The sequence below is a fragment of the Adiantum capillus-veneris genome, chromosome 7 (genome assembly GCF_014529385.1).
Source record: "Adiantum capillus-veneris isolate H3 chromosome 7, ASM1452938v2, whole genome shotgun sequence".
NCBI classification, from domain to species: Eukaryota; Viridiplantae; Streptophyta; class Polypodiopsida; order Polypodiales; family Pteridaceae; genus Adiantum; species Adiantum capillus-veneris.
This window is the reverse complement of record NC_140937.1, coordinates 31,128,633-31,146,392: the sequence shown is the minus strand read 5'-3', so window position 1 is coordinate 31,146,392 and position 17,760 is coordinate 31,128,633. Positions and strand designations below refer to the sequence as shown.

The 17,760-nt window shown below is 42.0% G+C and overlaps 1 pseudogene; it reads right to left on the bottom strand.

The window, feature by feature from the left end:
- Window positions 1–16,794: 16,794 nt before the first annotated feature.
- LOC147453635 (uncharacterized) lies at window positions 16,795–17,188 on the bottom strand (annotated as a pseudogene).
- Between the last annotated feature and the right edge of the window lie 572 nt (window positions 17,189–17,760).

The following is a 17,760-nucleotide window of genomic DNA, read 5'->3' as shown; positions in this document are numbered from 1 at the left end:
TTTAAAAAAAAACACTGAATTTTTACCCTCATGACAGGAGGTTGCCATAAGAAAGGAGCCATATCTTTACCAACACCCATATTCATGCCTTCTAATTATCAAACATCTTATGCTTTTTCCTTTTTCGGAGTTTTAATCTTTCCAAAGGAAAGCACTTAATACAAAAAGAACCTTTTTTTTTATTCAATCGATTTCGGTACTTGATCAGAAACCATAGAAAACTTATATATGTACTCAAAACATGCGTAACCTGGTACGTGAATAGTACTTGCCGTCGTCATTTGTGTATTTGTTATCACTCTCATAAACACTTATTACCTAAGATTCTGCAACTCTGTTACTGCATAATCTTCCAAATGATATTTTTGCAGTTGGCATTAGTTTTAGGATGATGACCAAACTTATGTTTTAACACCATCAACACCTATGTTATATGACCAAACATATGTTTTAACACCATCAACACCTATGTTATATGACCAAACTTATGTTTTAACACCATTAATACCTATGTGATATGTTAATGATACTGTATGCGTATGATTGTATGCATATTTATCTATGTATGTGTGTATATGCTATTGTGTCAACCATCTGCGAGCCTTCTCCATGTGTTGTGCGGATCTTTGTGCTCATGCATGTGTGTATGTGTGTGTGTGTGTGTGTAGAATCCAAAAACTGTCATACGATATTAAAAAACCTATACATACGCATATACATGTGCTTGTGTGTGTACATTTTTGTTGCATTTCCAATCACTTGTGTTTTTATGGCAATAGATAGGCTACATAGACCTCTTGATACGTACGTATGTGTGTGTGACTGGATGTATAACTGCTACCCCATGTACGTCTCCTTTCCAGCTAAGTACATGCACATGCAATCATGAGAGCTATATGCGTTAAAGCCACATATTACCTTTGTGCAAAGGATTGGAATGTTCCTCCGTCTGATATTCTTGATTGCAGTTGGAGTTTATCGAGTCGGTCCCTTCTTCACGATTGCAAAGGTTGTTGCAATGGTGTGCATGTGCACATGTTGTAGCCCAAGGAAGCGATAGGTAGAGTGTGTGTGTGTGTGTGTGTGTGTGTGAGTACTTAATACTAGCAACAAGTGTTGAGAACCTTTTTTTGTGTGTGTCCTACATAGAAAATCATCAACGTGTAAGGCTTGCATGTGTGGTTCTATAGCACTACGGAAGATGTGGTATTTTGCTACCTTAGAGTAGGTGTTTATATGCTAGAATAATGATCCAACCCACCATGCGGTGCTTTCAATACATGAGAGTGGGGATTTTTCTTTCTGGGAATGTTTGAACGCATCAAACCACTTGCCAACTAATATTATCACTTATCACTTAAAAAATTATGAAAGTAGAACACGATAATGGTACTATCCTTGCCAAGCTACTGGGGTTTCCTCTTTTATTTAAAGCTTTTGTACATTTTTGAAAGAGCTTCAAAAATTAAAGGAAAGCATTGTTGCATTCTGGAAATCATTACAAAAATGACATATGGCTTGTTTATAAACCCTTTAGGATTTGATTGGAGCCTGCTTTTGTCTCGTGTCCATTATGTTGATCATTTGTCTCTTAATGACGTAGTTGCCTGTGTCATAATAAGAATTAGCATATTACTGGTGGCATGGTGTCATTTTCATTGTTGTATATTTTAAGTGTGAAATATTTATAGAAAAAATGTTTGCCCACACGTAGGCTATCTTCTGGGTGGACATGCCAATGGTATGTATGCCATATATATTGTGTGTGTGTGTGTGTGTGTGTGTGTGTGTGTGTGTGTGCACGCGTGCAAGAAAGAGAGACATATAGAGTGAGGTATGTATGACATATATATTGTGTGTGTGTGTGTGTGTGTGTGTGTGTGTGTGTGTGGCCCTCCCCCATCCCTGAGCGAAGGTACACTTGGTGGAGGATAGGCCACCAAGAATGGACCGATCCTCTACCAATTCTTTGTTTTTACGTGTTGATGCAAAATCTAATGCCAAGAAACTTGTTTTCCTCAATGAATTTGGTAATACATGTTATAATACGTTCTTTTGTGAAATCATTTTCTACAAACATATAAATGAGTTTATTTAAGCATATAACGGCGTATGATTCTTGGGATGCATTGTATAATATGGGAAGTACTTGTGATATACACACATTATATGCCATCTTTCTTGGCCGATTACTGGCTGCATGAATGAATGAAACATTGGAACATGGTAACTTGTCTTTTTTCCAAACTGTGTATGTAGCATACTCACCTTCAAATGGTTCACATAGTTGGCTATATGTATTCAAATACGTGACTTTGTGTCCCTTGTGCGTGGCTTTGATCCCAATAATGTCAAGTGGATAAATTGTAAAGGGGTCCTCATGGAACAAGGGTTTTTGGTGGTCCAAACATTGTAATATAAAGAGATTGTTGGCAAACAGTAAGTCATCCATATATCTCCATGAATATAAAAATGGTTTCATTATATCATGTCATTTCAAACCATATAATTTCTTGATGTATTCGATTTCAAACCATGCTAAATACAAATTAAACCATAATGGAGAGCAATTATATCCCATCGGGATACCTTTTTCTTGGCGATTAATGTGTTTCCCTAATTTTGTAAAACAAGTATCAAGCACAAACTCATTAATATTGTGCAAGTACTCAAACGTCGAGACCACTTTTCTTCTTTGTAAGCACAATTTGCTTGTGATATTTCTTAAACCCATGATATTTTGAAGTTTTTATGAGCTTAACAATGTTGGAAAGTACCTCTAGTAAGCCATGTGTGCCTTTATGAGGAATAGCCTCATAACAAGATGTTATGTCAAATGAATGAATATTCAAGATTTGTTGTGGTAGATTAATCAAAAAAGTGATTACTGATCATCCAATATCCATTGGTTTGTGTCTCAAAAAAAGTGTATAGTATTTTATGTATGATTTTGGTGTATTCAATAAACCCATGCAGTAATCCCTTGAGTAATTTAGTAACCAAAATTGTCGTAGGAGTAAACACATATTTGTGTGTATTAGTGTTCCATCTAAATTCCATTTTGTGAATTTTAAAATTTTCCATAAGATATGGGAAGGAGTTATTTGTAGGTGCTTCTAGATCAATTTCTTGAGTATAGGAACCTATGGCTTGACAAATCTCTTCTTCGTTTGAGGGGAGGAGACGAAACTCATGGGATTCCAATGTTCTTCTTGTTGCTAGTTAAATAGTTTTTTGACATATAAAAAACAAGGTTTGTACTGATTTATCTAATCCACAAATAAACGAATATTGCAAAACATTGCGAATTTCATCCAATCAAATCTGTGTTTTTATACCAAGGGGATTGGTTTTGTCTGTAAAAAGGAAATTTATGGGTAAAGGTTTCATTACTGGAACTTTGAATGTAGTTGTGATGTGATTTACTATCTTCACATCCTAAAAGGGTACATAAATATTTCCAAGCTTTGCCAAGTTCTTTTATTACTAAGCCAGGGTTAATAGGCACTAATGGGATGTGATTCAGTCCCTTCTTGATAAATTCTTTAAATAATTTATGTCTAGCTAGGTTAGGGTCTATAGTGATTACATGTTTTTTGAAGGGTTCAAACTCTACTAAAAATTTTAAAAACCGTTTATGATTAAGCATCCACACCCCTGTGAATCATCAAAATCTTCAGCAAAAACCGAGGTTGGTTTGTACAAAGTATGATTAAGGTTCTTTGTATATCTCCAACCGGAACAAATACGTAACTTAGACTAGTCTTTGTTAATGTGAAAATAATTTATTATTGTAAAAAAAAAACACTTTAGGGTTGATAAAATCCATAAAATTGTTACAAAATGGAATGTGAATAATTCTCCCATGTGTCCTAGCATTGTGTTCAAAATGTAGCAAACCATTACTCTTTATAGTAAGTGATCGTACCTGGCTTTTGAATTTGAGTATTCAAGCGCTTTAGGAATATCTCCATAGTCTTCAGGTCCTCTTAACTGTCTTGGTTTCTTACTTGTAGAAGCCATAGTGCTTGATGTGTGTGTAACCTTCTTCAGTTGTTCTTTACCTTTTGGGGGTTTGAGTAAGGTTTTGATTGTGTTAGATATTGGTGTATGGTGTAGCTTTTGAAGGAGTGGAGTCCCTATAGCTAGTGTGTATAAAACCAGTCCTTTGGCTGCTTCTAGCATGTGCTCATGAAAATGATAATAAATGATTACTTCATGCCTCAATTTTGTAGGGAATGAGGCTATCTAAGCTATAAAATAATAGACTTGTGCTGGCCCTCATGAAAATTGAAAGAACCTTGGTAAATTCTAGAACACGTACCACATAAACTAGTCAAACCAAATGATTGAAGAAGAACAACTTGAATTGGGATCCACCCTTTTGCATTGGCATTTAAGGAATGGTCTATACGAATTCCAACAGTTCCTTAGAAAGAATTTTTGATCTTTTTCTCTGTCCATAAGAGAGATTCCTTTGGTGTGAGAAATAATTGAAGAACTGGGATGTTTTTATTGTCCACATCAGATAGTTTGATCTGCTTAACCTTGATGAGAACAACCTGGGATAAGAAATGTTTGGAATCTAGGGCCAGGGTTTTACATTGTTCAACAATATCAGCGGGAATGCTGCAAAGTAACCCTAGAAAAGTTATAGTAAATGGTGCATGATGGTTCAATATTTCATAGTCCCAAAGATTATGTTTGAGTCGAATTGTGTCTAATTCCACTTCTCTGGGTGGTAAGAGGGGGATTACTTTCGAAAAAAGTTTAGAAACGGCTCTTCTCAAGTAGCTTTTTGTGGAACTCCACACCTTTGAAACAAGAAATTATACATTGAGTACCAATTGGTGGAATAGGAATGTCTTTTTCTACTCCATACTTCAAACGGGTGAGGGATGGAATCCAAAAATCTATAATCAATCTCCACATAAATAGTAATTATACCATTAGTGCTTTTATTATCGTCATACCAGTACTAAGTTTTCTCAGTATATGATGGATACCCGATCAAAGGTATCCTAGGAAAATTTGTGTGTGTTTGAATTTAAAATGCCATCATTCAGAATCATATACTGAGAGACTTAAATACTATTCAAAATTCATATTGTGTAAATAACCAAATTCCAAAAAACTGGTGAATTTCTTGATACATGATCAATTCATAACATGATACTTTTGATACATGACAGAGTAGGAGTTCTAGCCGAAACTCCTATCAGATGAGAGCGGGGATCTTTACCTGCCAACCAACCACCAGTACAAACAATTAGAACTAATTCGTATTAAATAGGTGACAAGTATCCAAGTAACCCCCACTACTTTTTATGGCTTTCACGTCCCAGAACCCAACTACACTCTTAAATACATTATGTATTCTTTAGCTCCTCTATGCAAGTAGGGTCTATTACGATCTTTGAAAATTTTGATGGGTTTACATGGTTTGGAGATAGGGTCCCTAATTGCTATTGGCTTGGTTTTCTTTTGCCTACTATGTGCAACCATAACCTTGTCCCGAATCTGTTGTAACTTAAATGTGTTCCGAGAGATGCTCATCCGAGTTGTCTATTTGTAACCCTCACTACAAGAGGTACTTCACATTAGCGATGCTCGCAGTGTGACGCTTAAAAGTGAAAATCCACTGTGTCTCTATGGGCATCGCTAGTTTATTTGTAACTTAGCCACTCCCATAGCGACGCCGACAGGGGTAAAAATAAACCGAGAGTGCCCGAAAACTTAGATCTCAGATCTAAGTTTTTGGCGCTCAAGCAAGCAAAGGTAACCGGCCCTCTCCCTCTCCTCTCTTTCTTCTCCACACACACACACAAACACACACACATAGGCAAGGAGAGGAAGGAGAGTCAGGTATGCTCCTTCCCTCTCCTCTCTCTCATGTTCCCTTCCCCTCTTTCTCTCTCTCCCCCCCTCTCTCTCTCACACACACACAAACGCACACACACACATTGTGTTTTTGAGAGAGAGAGAGAGAGAGAGAGAGAGAGAGAGAGAGAGAGAGAGAGAGAGAGAGAGAGAGAGAGAGAGAGAGAGAGAGACCACATGCATATAACAAAAAAGAATGTCCCAACCCTTGGGGATGCAGGGCAGGATGGTGAATGTAAAACCGAAGAAAATGCATACACACACACATTGAGAGAGAGAGAGAGAGAAGAGAGAAGAAGAAGAAGAAGAAGAAGAAGAAGAAGAAGAAGAAGAAGAAGAAGAAGAAGAAGAAGAAGAGAGTTTTAACGTCGTAGGACACTATCCCAAGAGACCTTAAAGATCTAGCCCGACGAGGAGTTGAACTCAAGAGCTGTTATTCAGGAGGAAATGGAATAACCAATCTACCACACTTAGGTGATAGAAAGGTTAAACCATTTTCCTTTTTTTATTGGCGCACACACACACCCGAGAAGAAGAGAGTTTTAACGTGGTAGGAAATCATCCCAAGAGACCTTAAAGATCTAGCCGACGAGGAGTTGAACTCAAGACCTCTTATTCAAGAGGGAAATGGCATAACCAATCTACCGCACTTAAGTGATAGAAAGGTTATACCATTTTCCTCTTTTTATTGGCACAAACACACACCCACACACACACACCCGATAAGAAAGTTTTAACATCGTAGGAAACTATCCCAAGAGACCTTAAAGATCTAGCCGACGAGGAGTTGAACTCAAGACCTGTTGAACAAAGAGAAAGAGAGAGAGAATAAAAAACCAAAGAGAGAGAAAGAGAGGGGGAGAAGAGGAAAGAGAGAGGTAAGGGGAGAAAACAAAGAGAGAAAGAGATTATGTTAAAATTTAAATTAGATTAGGTTAGATTACATTTAGATTTATGTTTAGGTTGAGTTTAAGATTAGGTTGAGTTTAAGATTAAGTTGAATTTAGATTTACGTTAGATTAGATTTATGTTTATTTAGATTAGATTTAGGTTTATTTTGAGTTAGATTTACGTTAGATTAGATTTATGTTTATTTTGAGTTTACGATAAAATTAGATCTAGATTTATGTTCGATGGACCATGCGGACCAGCAATTCCACCTGCATGTTCGCCTGCTGCTGCTTCAGAGCGAGAGAGAGAGAGAGAGAGAGAGAGAGAGAGAGAGAGAGAGAGAGAGAGAGAGAGAGAGAGAGAGAGAGAGAGAGAGAGAGAGAGAGAGAGATAGATTTTATTATCGTCCTCGGAGGTCAAATATGACCTATGGGACCAAAGTTACATGTGATGTAGTATGTGTATGGCTGATGAGTGACTCTCGATGCTCCAAAATTGTAGTGATGAGAGTCGCAATGGAGAGCCCACACTTTGGCTGGGAGAGGAAAGTGTGTAGGTCTAAGTTATGGTTGAAAATGTGAGAGAAGCAAGTTCGGATGTGATCAAAAGCTGAGCACTCTAGTAGTGTGTGGTACTCAGACTCTCGAACTTGCAGTGAGCATAATGTGCACAATCGATTTGACTCTTCTCCATTGCCCCAACGCCCTATCTCTCATCGAAGGAAATGAGAGCTAAGCCGAATTGCTGCGATAGTGCATATCGCGGACAAGGGAATAGGCTCAAGCATGTAAGTGTGAGTACGGTTTCCTCTCTCAGCGAAGCACATGGTTTTGTAGTTGGGGGCAATATAGGTGGTGTAATGTATGAAGCGTGACCCACCGGATTTCTCCCAAGCTGTAATACATTGGCGTTGTAGAAAAGCTTCATTCACTTGAGAGTCAATTGAAGCATCATGTAGCAAGTGTAATGCATCCCATCTCCCAAACCACTTCTTTATGTCTTGCATCCATCCCGTGCTCAAGATCTTGCTTTTATGCATCTTTTGAACTTTTTTGCTTGCTTCCCATGCAATTGTAGGAAGTCGATGTGAGGGGTTTTGACGCATCTTTATCATGTACTCCACAACCCTTTCCATGCCCATAACCTCAATTGGAAGAGATCCCGACTCAAGAAGTAGGAGCATATATGGTGTTTGTGTCTTAACTTGGAGAAAGTTTGTAAGAAAACGCTTTTGGACATTCTCAAACTCTTTCCAAGTAGACTTTGAGATGCTCCCGCCCCACACTTCAACTCCATAAAGAAGAACCGTTGTCACCAATGCATCAAAAAGATACTTCTTGAGAATCCAACACTTGATGTTTCCCGCATTACACATGTTCTCAAATGCATAATATGCTCTCTTTCGCGCTTCCAAACGACGCATAGCACATTCATGCCACTTGTGATTGGATGGAACCTCAAGGCCAAGGTACTTAAAGCTCTCAACAACTTCAAGTGTCTCGTTGTTGTACACAATGCATGGCTTCTCCTTATGGTTGGTTTTCACAAGCATAACCTTTGTTTTGGATTCATTTACGATCAGCCCACTATGCAAGCAAAAGTTCTCAAGGACAACCATAAGCTTTTGTGCATCTTCTACAGTGTGTGCTAGAAGCACTACATCATCCGCATACAACAAAAGCATGATTACCGCATTGCAAATAGTGACCTCTTCAATGCCTTCTTCTTGCATAAAGTCAAGTACCATTTGTTCCAATTGATCGATGCATAGACCAAAGAGAGTTGGTGACAATGGACATCCTTGTTTAACCCCAATAATGCTTACAAAAATTTCTGAAATTTCTCTTCCCATGCGCAATTGACAAATCACCTTCTCATAGATTCGAGAAACCGCAAGCATAAACTCACTTGGCACTTGGAGTTCTTCCATCCTTCTCCACAAATTGTTACGTGGAATCATATCAAAGGCTTTCTTAAAGTCCACAAAACAACAATACAATCGCTTGCCTTTCAACCGACTTTCCTCCATGAGAACACGAAGAGTGACAAGATGATCAATGGTGCTATGGCATCGACGAAAACCCGCTTGTCCCTTTGCACGCTTGTCATTCTCTTCAGCCCAATCACTCAATTTCATCTCCATTATGCACCCAAAAAACTTTGCCATAAGAGACCCAATCATTATAGTCCGGTAGTTGCTTACATTCTTTACATCCCCTCCTTTATGCAAAGGCTTAACCCAATTAGTACTCCAATCATAAGGCATACCATGTTGAAGTGCAAGGTTGAACATATCACACATCCACTCATGGGTAAAATCTCCCGTCCATTTGATCATCTCCGGCTTGATACCTTGAAGATCTCCCGCTTTGCGAGTGGCCAACTTTTCAAGCCCACCGAATACATCCTCAATAGTAAAAAAAGACGGCATACATGGGAGTGAACCATAAAATGGCATTTTTTCAGTATTTGCTTGCTCATATAATTGCCTACAATGTGTGTACATATCCACTAGACTCAAGTTACCAAAATTCTCAACCCGCTTGCCTCTCAAGTTTCTCCAAAATCTTCCACATGCATGTGCCTTTTTTTGGACTTGAAATTCTTGTTGCTTTACTTCCCATCTTCTTCTCTTCTTTTGAATCAATGCCTTGTATGTATGCAAATGACTTTGATAGTTGTCTTTGTCCATAGTTGCATCAAGCTTTATCAAGGACTTTCGAGCATCTTGACATTCTTTATCAAACCACCTTTTGCGTGATCTATCTTTGTTGATACCATGGAGATGCTTTATGGCAAAGCATTCTTCCGCACAAGAACAAATAGCTTTCTTGAAAGCTTCCCATTTAGTTTCCAATGGTGCATCACATTGAAGCTTTGTCATCCATAATTTTTGCTCAACCATTTCAATGTACATTGGTGCCCGTTTGAAATCCATACATAGTGATAACTTCTCTTTCCTTTGGCTGAGATTATCATGCTTAGTTGCTTCTCCACATGAAAGGTCAATACATAAGGTGCGACGGTCAGATTTCGGGGTCCATTGACCAAACATAAAACTCTTTATGCGATACATGATGGCTTCAGAGAGTAGCATATAGTCAATCACACTATCCCCAGTGTGTCTCCTACATGTAAATCCATTGGTTCCACTCCACAAAGATACACCATTGGCAATGAGCATACCCGTGCTATTACACATGTGTAAAAGTAACTTTCCATAGTGATCTGGCTCTTTCTCATCCATTGAAGTACGATCATACAAGTGAACTTCCTCCAACTCCCTTGAAATGTATGGCATATCAAATTGTTGAGTATCATGTTGCAATGTTTTTGTGCGAGCATTCATATCCCCAAATACAATAACATCACCTTCACCTTTGAAATAAGCAATGTCCTCTTCCAAATCAGAAAATGGTTGATCTCTATCCATGCAAGCATAAAAAGGAGAATCATGATGAGGAATGTAGCAACCGGCTACAAAAATGGGTGCTCTTTTTGGTGTCATAATTTTCAGCCATACATAACGTTTGTATTTGTCATCTTTCACAATTTATACAAAATCTTCCAATCCTTTCTTAACCATACATGCTAACCCTCCTTGTCCTCTTCGTTGCTTGAGATTCTTTGACCACATCAATGAATGTACATTGTAATCCTCCAAGCCGTTAATTCTTTGTGTATCATGCTCCCAAGTTTCAACAAGAAGTACAACATCGGCTTTGCTTGTTAGTTCATCAATGCCAACCCCCACATTCCATGGGTATCCATTACAATTCCAAAAGCATATTTTCAATTGTAACTCGGTCTCATAGGTCACGCAACCCTATTTTCTTGAGAGACTTGCCTCCTCCTTGGGCACATTTTCTTCATGAGAGATCTCCTTGTTTTTATTATTCTTTTCCTCATATGCCTTGCGACGCATATTTTGTTGCTTAATAGTGCGATCTTCACATACAAAACATTTTGTATCCTTCAAATAGATCCAACTATTATCAAGGATAATCTTTCGCTTGGTAGAGAGAGAGAGAGAGAGAGAGAGAGAGAGAGAGCGAGAGCGCGAGAGCAAACGACGAATTTAAAATTTAAAATTGTGTTATGAAGTGAGGCCCATTCACATCTACGCAGCTAGTAGCCCCGTTGGTATGTCTTTTACCCTTCAATGGAGCGAATCACCACATGTTCAATTAGGCTAGATTTTAGATTAGATTTTGGATTGAGTTTTTATAATTTAGAGTCTACCTTCGACATTACGGTAAAAAAATTAGAGTTAGACGAACGGTGATCCCTATCTTCCTCTCTACGGATGTGACCTTAAGTTGGAAAGCTTTCAACTGCATGATACTCAGATTGGAGGCCAACATGTAATGTGTTAAGTAATCCCTCGAACAAAGATCTCCTTTGAAAAGATGTTAAGATGCTGTGAAATGCTACAGCTAGAGAAGAGGCAAAGGGATTTTGTCCACTGCATGCACTATCATGTAACCGTGGGTGTGTAGATTTCTTGTATCCACAAATATAGTCATTGACCAATAGATGAGAGTATAACCCGGTGGTTCTGATCTCCGTGCACCTCTAGACCAAGGTGTGCGGGGATTGGACATGACTAGAGAATGTGAGGAAGTTTACAGTGTGAACAAAGAGAGAGAGAGAGAGAGAGAGAGAGAGAGAGAGAGAGAGAGAGAGAGAGAGAGAGAGAGAGAGATAAAAGACGGAGAATGCCAATAGAAGATTAAATTTGTTGTCCAAGTTATAAGGGTTTTTCCCTTATTATGAATAGTGGCGAAGATGTGGGGCCGTCCAACCGAAACACTTATCTCTCAACGAGGATCTTATGTCCTTGTAATCAATGCAAGCATGTTGTGTGATGGGCAAGACGTGGTTCTTTGTAGCATATTCACGAATTTGACGAGTTCGATCCATCTATTATAGATCGAGTTGTTGCCAATTATAACTCGTCGAACTCTGACCCTGGCCACCAGGCAGCAATCTTGCAACCCAATAGACGTGTTCGTAGGCGCTTTGGTCAAGCAGTACATGTGAGGCCACAAGATGTAGCCTGGCCTCTGACATGATCATGCAGACCACATTCCCAACGAGGCAATGTTTGAGCCCGAGATTGATGAAATGATCGAGATGATCATGGATTCAGAAAGGCTTATCTATGATGATATGAAAAGTGAAGCCGATAAGAGACCATTCGATCTTTGCGGACCCCCACTGGCGTAATGCACTCCCTCCGAACGTGTTTTACTAAAGAAGGAAAGCTTACCGGTTTGAAGTCACACAATTGGCATAAAATGTGTCAGATATGTTCATAGTGGAATATATCATAGTGGGGATTATATAACAAATTCATGTGTGGACTTTAATATCATTGTTGCACGTGTTTTGCAGTTTATTTTACCGGTGGCCATTGAGGGATGTTTGTCTCTTGACGTCCGTAACACAATCTACAAACTTGCGAAGTTGGTGCAATGGATCTCACAAAAGGAGATCAACGTAGACTCCATACCATTTGCCAAACTAAATGCTGTGAAGGTTGTGTGCATGTTTGAGAAACACTTTACCATGCTAACCATTCAGGTGCATCTTCTTGCTCACATAGTTGATGAGGTGAAAATAGCTGGCACAGTACATTCCAGATGGATGTTCTTTTTAGAACGTTTCATGAAAACGCTCAAGGGATATGTGCGTCAAAATGCACGTCCGGAGGGTAGCATGGCAGAAGGTTGGCTGGGATCAGAGTCCCTAGTGTACATTGGATAGTGGCTAGACGGATGTGATAAAGCCCGGGACACACTATGGCAAACCATAGATGATGAGCGCATATCTGGGATTGTCATGTGCAATCTCGATGTTGAGAAGAAGATGATGGAAGATCTAGAGGCTCAAATCAACCAATTTTGCATGCTTCACAATCTAGTGATGCAAAAGTGAATTTCACAATATGAGGATGCAAAGCAAGAGCGACAAAGGGAACGAATCAAGTGGAGACGGGGAAGACGACCACCGATACACTATCCGACGGGTCTAAAGAGCCTACCAACATTCATGAGCTTAAGATGGTTGCACAACCAATTGAAAAGCCCACAACAGTGCGGTGAAGAAGTGACTAAGGAGGAGTGGGAGTACTCTCGGGGTTGCGGTGACCAAGGTAAGTTTTCAATGTACGACTAGTGACTTTCTAGATGTTTGAACGGCCACTCATAATCTTTGTTGGTTGTAGCATAACTCATACACAGTAGCATGGTGTAAAGGTCGACATTTTTGGGTGGAACGGATCGACAAAAAGTGTTTTACTCAAGATTGTGGAATCATGGTAAAATTTGAATAGTCTAGTCGACGACGGTCCTCTGATGCAGATCTTGTGGTGGTGGAACTCACTTACTTTGGCATGCTAGAAAGGGGGAAATGGGAACAACACCCAGCACACCCTACACTGACTCTCTATAGCCCAGTGAAATATCAGGCACCCCTAACCACACAGAAGCATGTACACACGTACACTATCTGCCAACCTTTGCACCATGGACTCGCCTATGAGCACCATCATATCCCGACACCACTGGAGGCATACAACTCCCCAATTTGTAAAAGCACTCACACAAGGAGGCGACACATGCCTCGACCACACATACAAGCTGCCCGCACAATCTCTCTACCTCCCTCTTTGCTCACATTGTGGGGGGTCCCCTCCCGTGGCCGGTCTTCGGGAGGCTCATACCCCTTAGGCACGTTAGCCTCACTCCACGCACTCGCGCACCGTGGGGACTCCACGCAAGGTTCCCCGGGGCACGCTATGACCCGTCGGCGGTGCGGCGGAGCCTGAGGCTACGTGGGGCTAGGGACCCGAGACGCGAGACCCGCGAAGACCCGCGAAACACAAACGGCCGTCGACCCATGGAACGCAACCACGCCCGAGCCGGTCCCGTCCGAGCCGGGCCCCCGAGAACGCAACTTGACCCGAGCCGATACACACAATCCCGGAGCCACCGCTACCACGGGCATACGGCAAAAAACACAAGGCAGATTATATTGGCGACAAACTCGACAAAAAACCACAACCAACTATGTATTACATAAACCCAATCAAATACAATGATGGCGACTTCAATAGTCGCCAACTTCATAGCGTGATGCTTCGTGTTGCTTGCTACTCCTTGCACTTGATCCTCGATGGCTTCTCTTGCTTGGCAAACCCTCAGTTTACTTAGCTGCTCTATCCTCCCCGACTTGCAGCCCCCTTTGTAAACAGCGCCACCTCCTGATATGGCCGCCTTTGATGGGCCTTCAACTGGCAGCCCTTCTTCCTCATTTCGGCCCTGCACACAGCCGGCCCTCCCTTCTTCAATCCTCTGGCAGCCCACCTCCCCTTGGAGCCGCTTCTTCTTCTCGTCCTAGCTAGCAACTTTCCGTTTGATCCTCTCTCGATGCTGGCCCTGGCCACTCCACCTTGCACCGTGAGCTTCGCTAATCCCTCCAACAGCCTGTCTTGTTCCCCTTCTCCATATTATGCAGCAGCCCTCCTATAATGCTCTCGGTACTGCTACCCCCCTCAATCTCCTGCTCCTCACGACCTTGATCTCATTGACCAGCACTCAACCAGTAGCAGCTCTTGGGGCCTTCAATTCCCTGCCGTGGCGTATCTAGTAGCACTCCTCTCCATGTTTTTCGGCTCCACCCTTCAGCTTACAGCTTTTGATCCTAGCTACACAGCCCAAGAGCTCACCTTTCTTGCTCGCCTGATCTGTAGCTACCCTTAACTCCTGCAATATGGCACCCCCTCTAGTGAGCATCTCTCAGCCCTGCCAGCTTGCCTCTGCAGTGCCTGATCCTCACCCCTCGAAACTCGGCACCACCTGAGAGCCCCCTTTTGCTTCCTTTCTTCCTTGGTCGTCTGCAGGTCCCGACCCTGATGGAGCCCTTGAGTCGCCCCACTTCACCTCATGTGGCGCTGCCCTGCAACCGACCCACCACCTTCCAGCCCTCCAAACCCATGGCGGCCTTTCTCTGCGATCAGTTCCTCCGTCACCAGGCCCTCGCAGCCCTCTCTTCTCTCCAATATGGCGCCACCCTCTGCAGGTTAATGCCACTGATCATCAGTGCTTCCCCAAGCTCTTGATCCGGCTAACTCCTCCTCGACTTCCCCTTCCTTCTTTCCATTTGCATCTCGTTAACCTCTTGGCATGCCCACCAATTGGCCTTGCTTCCCATGCACGCACTTGTTGCATTGGAGACTCCCCTCTACGTCTGCCAGTAGCAGTAGCGCCACCCTCTAAGCATACAGAGCTGGACTCGCCGTTTTTTTTTATATTAATAGCTTTAAAAAAACTTTGGGCTTGGCCCCCTGGCACACACCAACAATTGCCGAGCTTACGTTTGCTTAAAAAAGCTTGCTTTTCCTCCTCAAACTTTAGAGCTCCTATGGACATAGCCAACCTCATAAAAGTGGCCCTCGAGTGTCAGCCATCAACCCGCAATTACCCAAGGAGCTCGAGCTTGCCAAATTGGAGTATCCATTTTGCATACATAGCAAGTTCCACTTTGGAGATAAATCCATTGACCTTTGGCACCTTCAAGCATCACGACCCGGCAAAGCTTTTGAACCATATTCGACCTATTAAAAGTGATATTTGGCGTGTACATCCTGGCAGTAGAGCCTCCTGCAGACACCTCGAGCTAGATTCGATATCATAAACTTGATAGTACCTGCATCCAGTATCCCTTGCCTCGTTCCCAACGTTGTGATATAGACATTTGCTTCTACCACTTATGATAGGAAGAGACACTGACAGTTTCCACTAGCAAGTGCTCTATCTCTATGCACATGTCCCCTAACTGCATCAAAGACCTTCCCAATGTTCCCGTCATCTGCCTACGAAGTGCTATGCCTAGGATTCTTGCACTCCCATAGGTCGGCCATCTTTAGCCATCTTTAGCTGTACCATCATTGCCCAACCCCTCGTTGAACATTCATGCTCAACCATAGCATTATTTAGAGAATATATCATTACATAAGAAGAAACTGATAGTAAATACTATGTACAAGAGATAGATAAATAGCAATAGATAGAGAGAGAGAGATTCACTGTCTGTTGTAGCACCCGCTTGGGTCAAATAGAAATCCATAGGCTCTCCCAAGCATAGTGTAAACTCCACCTAGATCAAAAATATGGCATTGATCATCACCATCCGTCTGTAAAATTGATACAAACCACCCTAGCGTTGCACTTGTAAACTTGTAAGCAAATACTTCCTGTAGATCTTGGCAGCACAGCCCTTCAAAAAACTGCATGCATGAGCCATCTCCACGCCCAACACAAGCCTGCACATCCTGCAAAGCCTTTGCATCCCATGTCTCCCCGCCAACGGGCTAGAGAGCTCTCCACAGCATCATTGTCTTTAAGCAAGGCAACCTGTAGCAACCGGCATAAGGGCACTTGCAAAACAACCTTCAGCAGCACATCCATCAACAACATGGCACCAACCTGTGGCAACTAATCATCCAAAGCAGACACTAGCATATCTTCACCTGTACACTCTTCAATCAACACTAGAAAAGGCAGCAAGCCTTGCATACCTTGTATTCTCACCATAGCTTTAGCAACAAAACCTGTGACTCATCATTAGCATCTACCATCGGCTCATTGAATCCCCAATCATCTTCATCAAGACATTCTTCTTCAGCCAACATGGCTTGACCATCACAAGGCAAGAGAGAGGGTGACCCAACCCCTTGGTCCGCACAAAATGTCTCTTCACCTGCAATATGTTCCTCTTTGACCACCTTATGGACATGCATAACATCATATGTTTCATACCTTGAGAAAGCAGACTCCATTTCCCATGTGCTATCTGTATCCAAGGCACTGTTATAGCTCGAATACACCTCGGCTTTCTCCACAAAACTCACCGGCTTTGGCACTTCATCTATCTTCTCCACTGCTTGCTTTTCGGAAGTCACTTGGTCAAGCACATCAGGTGGTACTCGGTAGACTCCTCTCTACAGCTGTTGAGGCCTCATAGGCCCACACGGTATCGTCTTTAGTCTGTCATCACGCCTATCTGCTGCTACCACATGTGCATCAACAAAGGGTCGGATTACCTGAAGCTCTTCCCTAGCAATTGGCCTGGGCACCAATGGACTCACCAGAACCTTCTTTGCCTGTTGCTTCTTTAGAACCTTCTTTGTCCTGCTCTGCGCATAGGCTACTGCCTCCTCATACGTGCATGGTCCATCCATCTCGACTTTATCTTGCACTTTTACATGCAAGCAATCCATAAACTTGGTCATCTTCAAAAAATCTGCATTCTCTACAGCAGTTACCTTAACCAACTTGCTCCATATGACCTCGAACTCCCACACAAATGCTCGGAAATCACCGTCAAGGCTTTGTTTTAGGTTGTCCATCATGTGCTTCACTTCACTCCACTGCATGCTGGCCACATATCACCTTTGAAATGCCACTTCCAATGTGCTCCAACCAGCTTTTTCAGAGTGCAAACCCTCGTACCATACCTTTGCTTTGCCACGAACCAGGAGCGGGGAAGCTTGGAACACTCCCTCTTCTTTCAACGAGCCACTCTCCAACAGAAAAAGGCCGTAGTCTTGCAGCCACACTTCTGCATCTTCAACACCTGTAAAAGTCAGAAAACCCGACCATATCTTGCTTAGCAGCACTTGCTATTTGACACTGGTATCCCCGCAACACTGTCTTTGACTTCACCAAGGAGCAATCAGTATGTCCTTCGTGGGGGCACCACTGATGGAAACAGGGAAATGGGAACAACACCCGGCACACTCTACACTACCTCTCTATAGCCCGGGGAAATATCTGGCACCCCTAACCACACAAAAACACGTACACACGCACACTATCTGCCAACCTTCGCACCATGGACTTGCCTATGAGCAATCACAACTACCCACGCTCACACATGAGCACTTCAGCAATAAACCCACCAACAAACCATCATATCTCAACA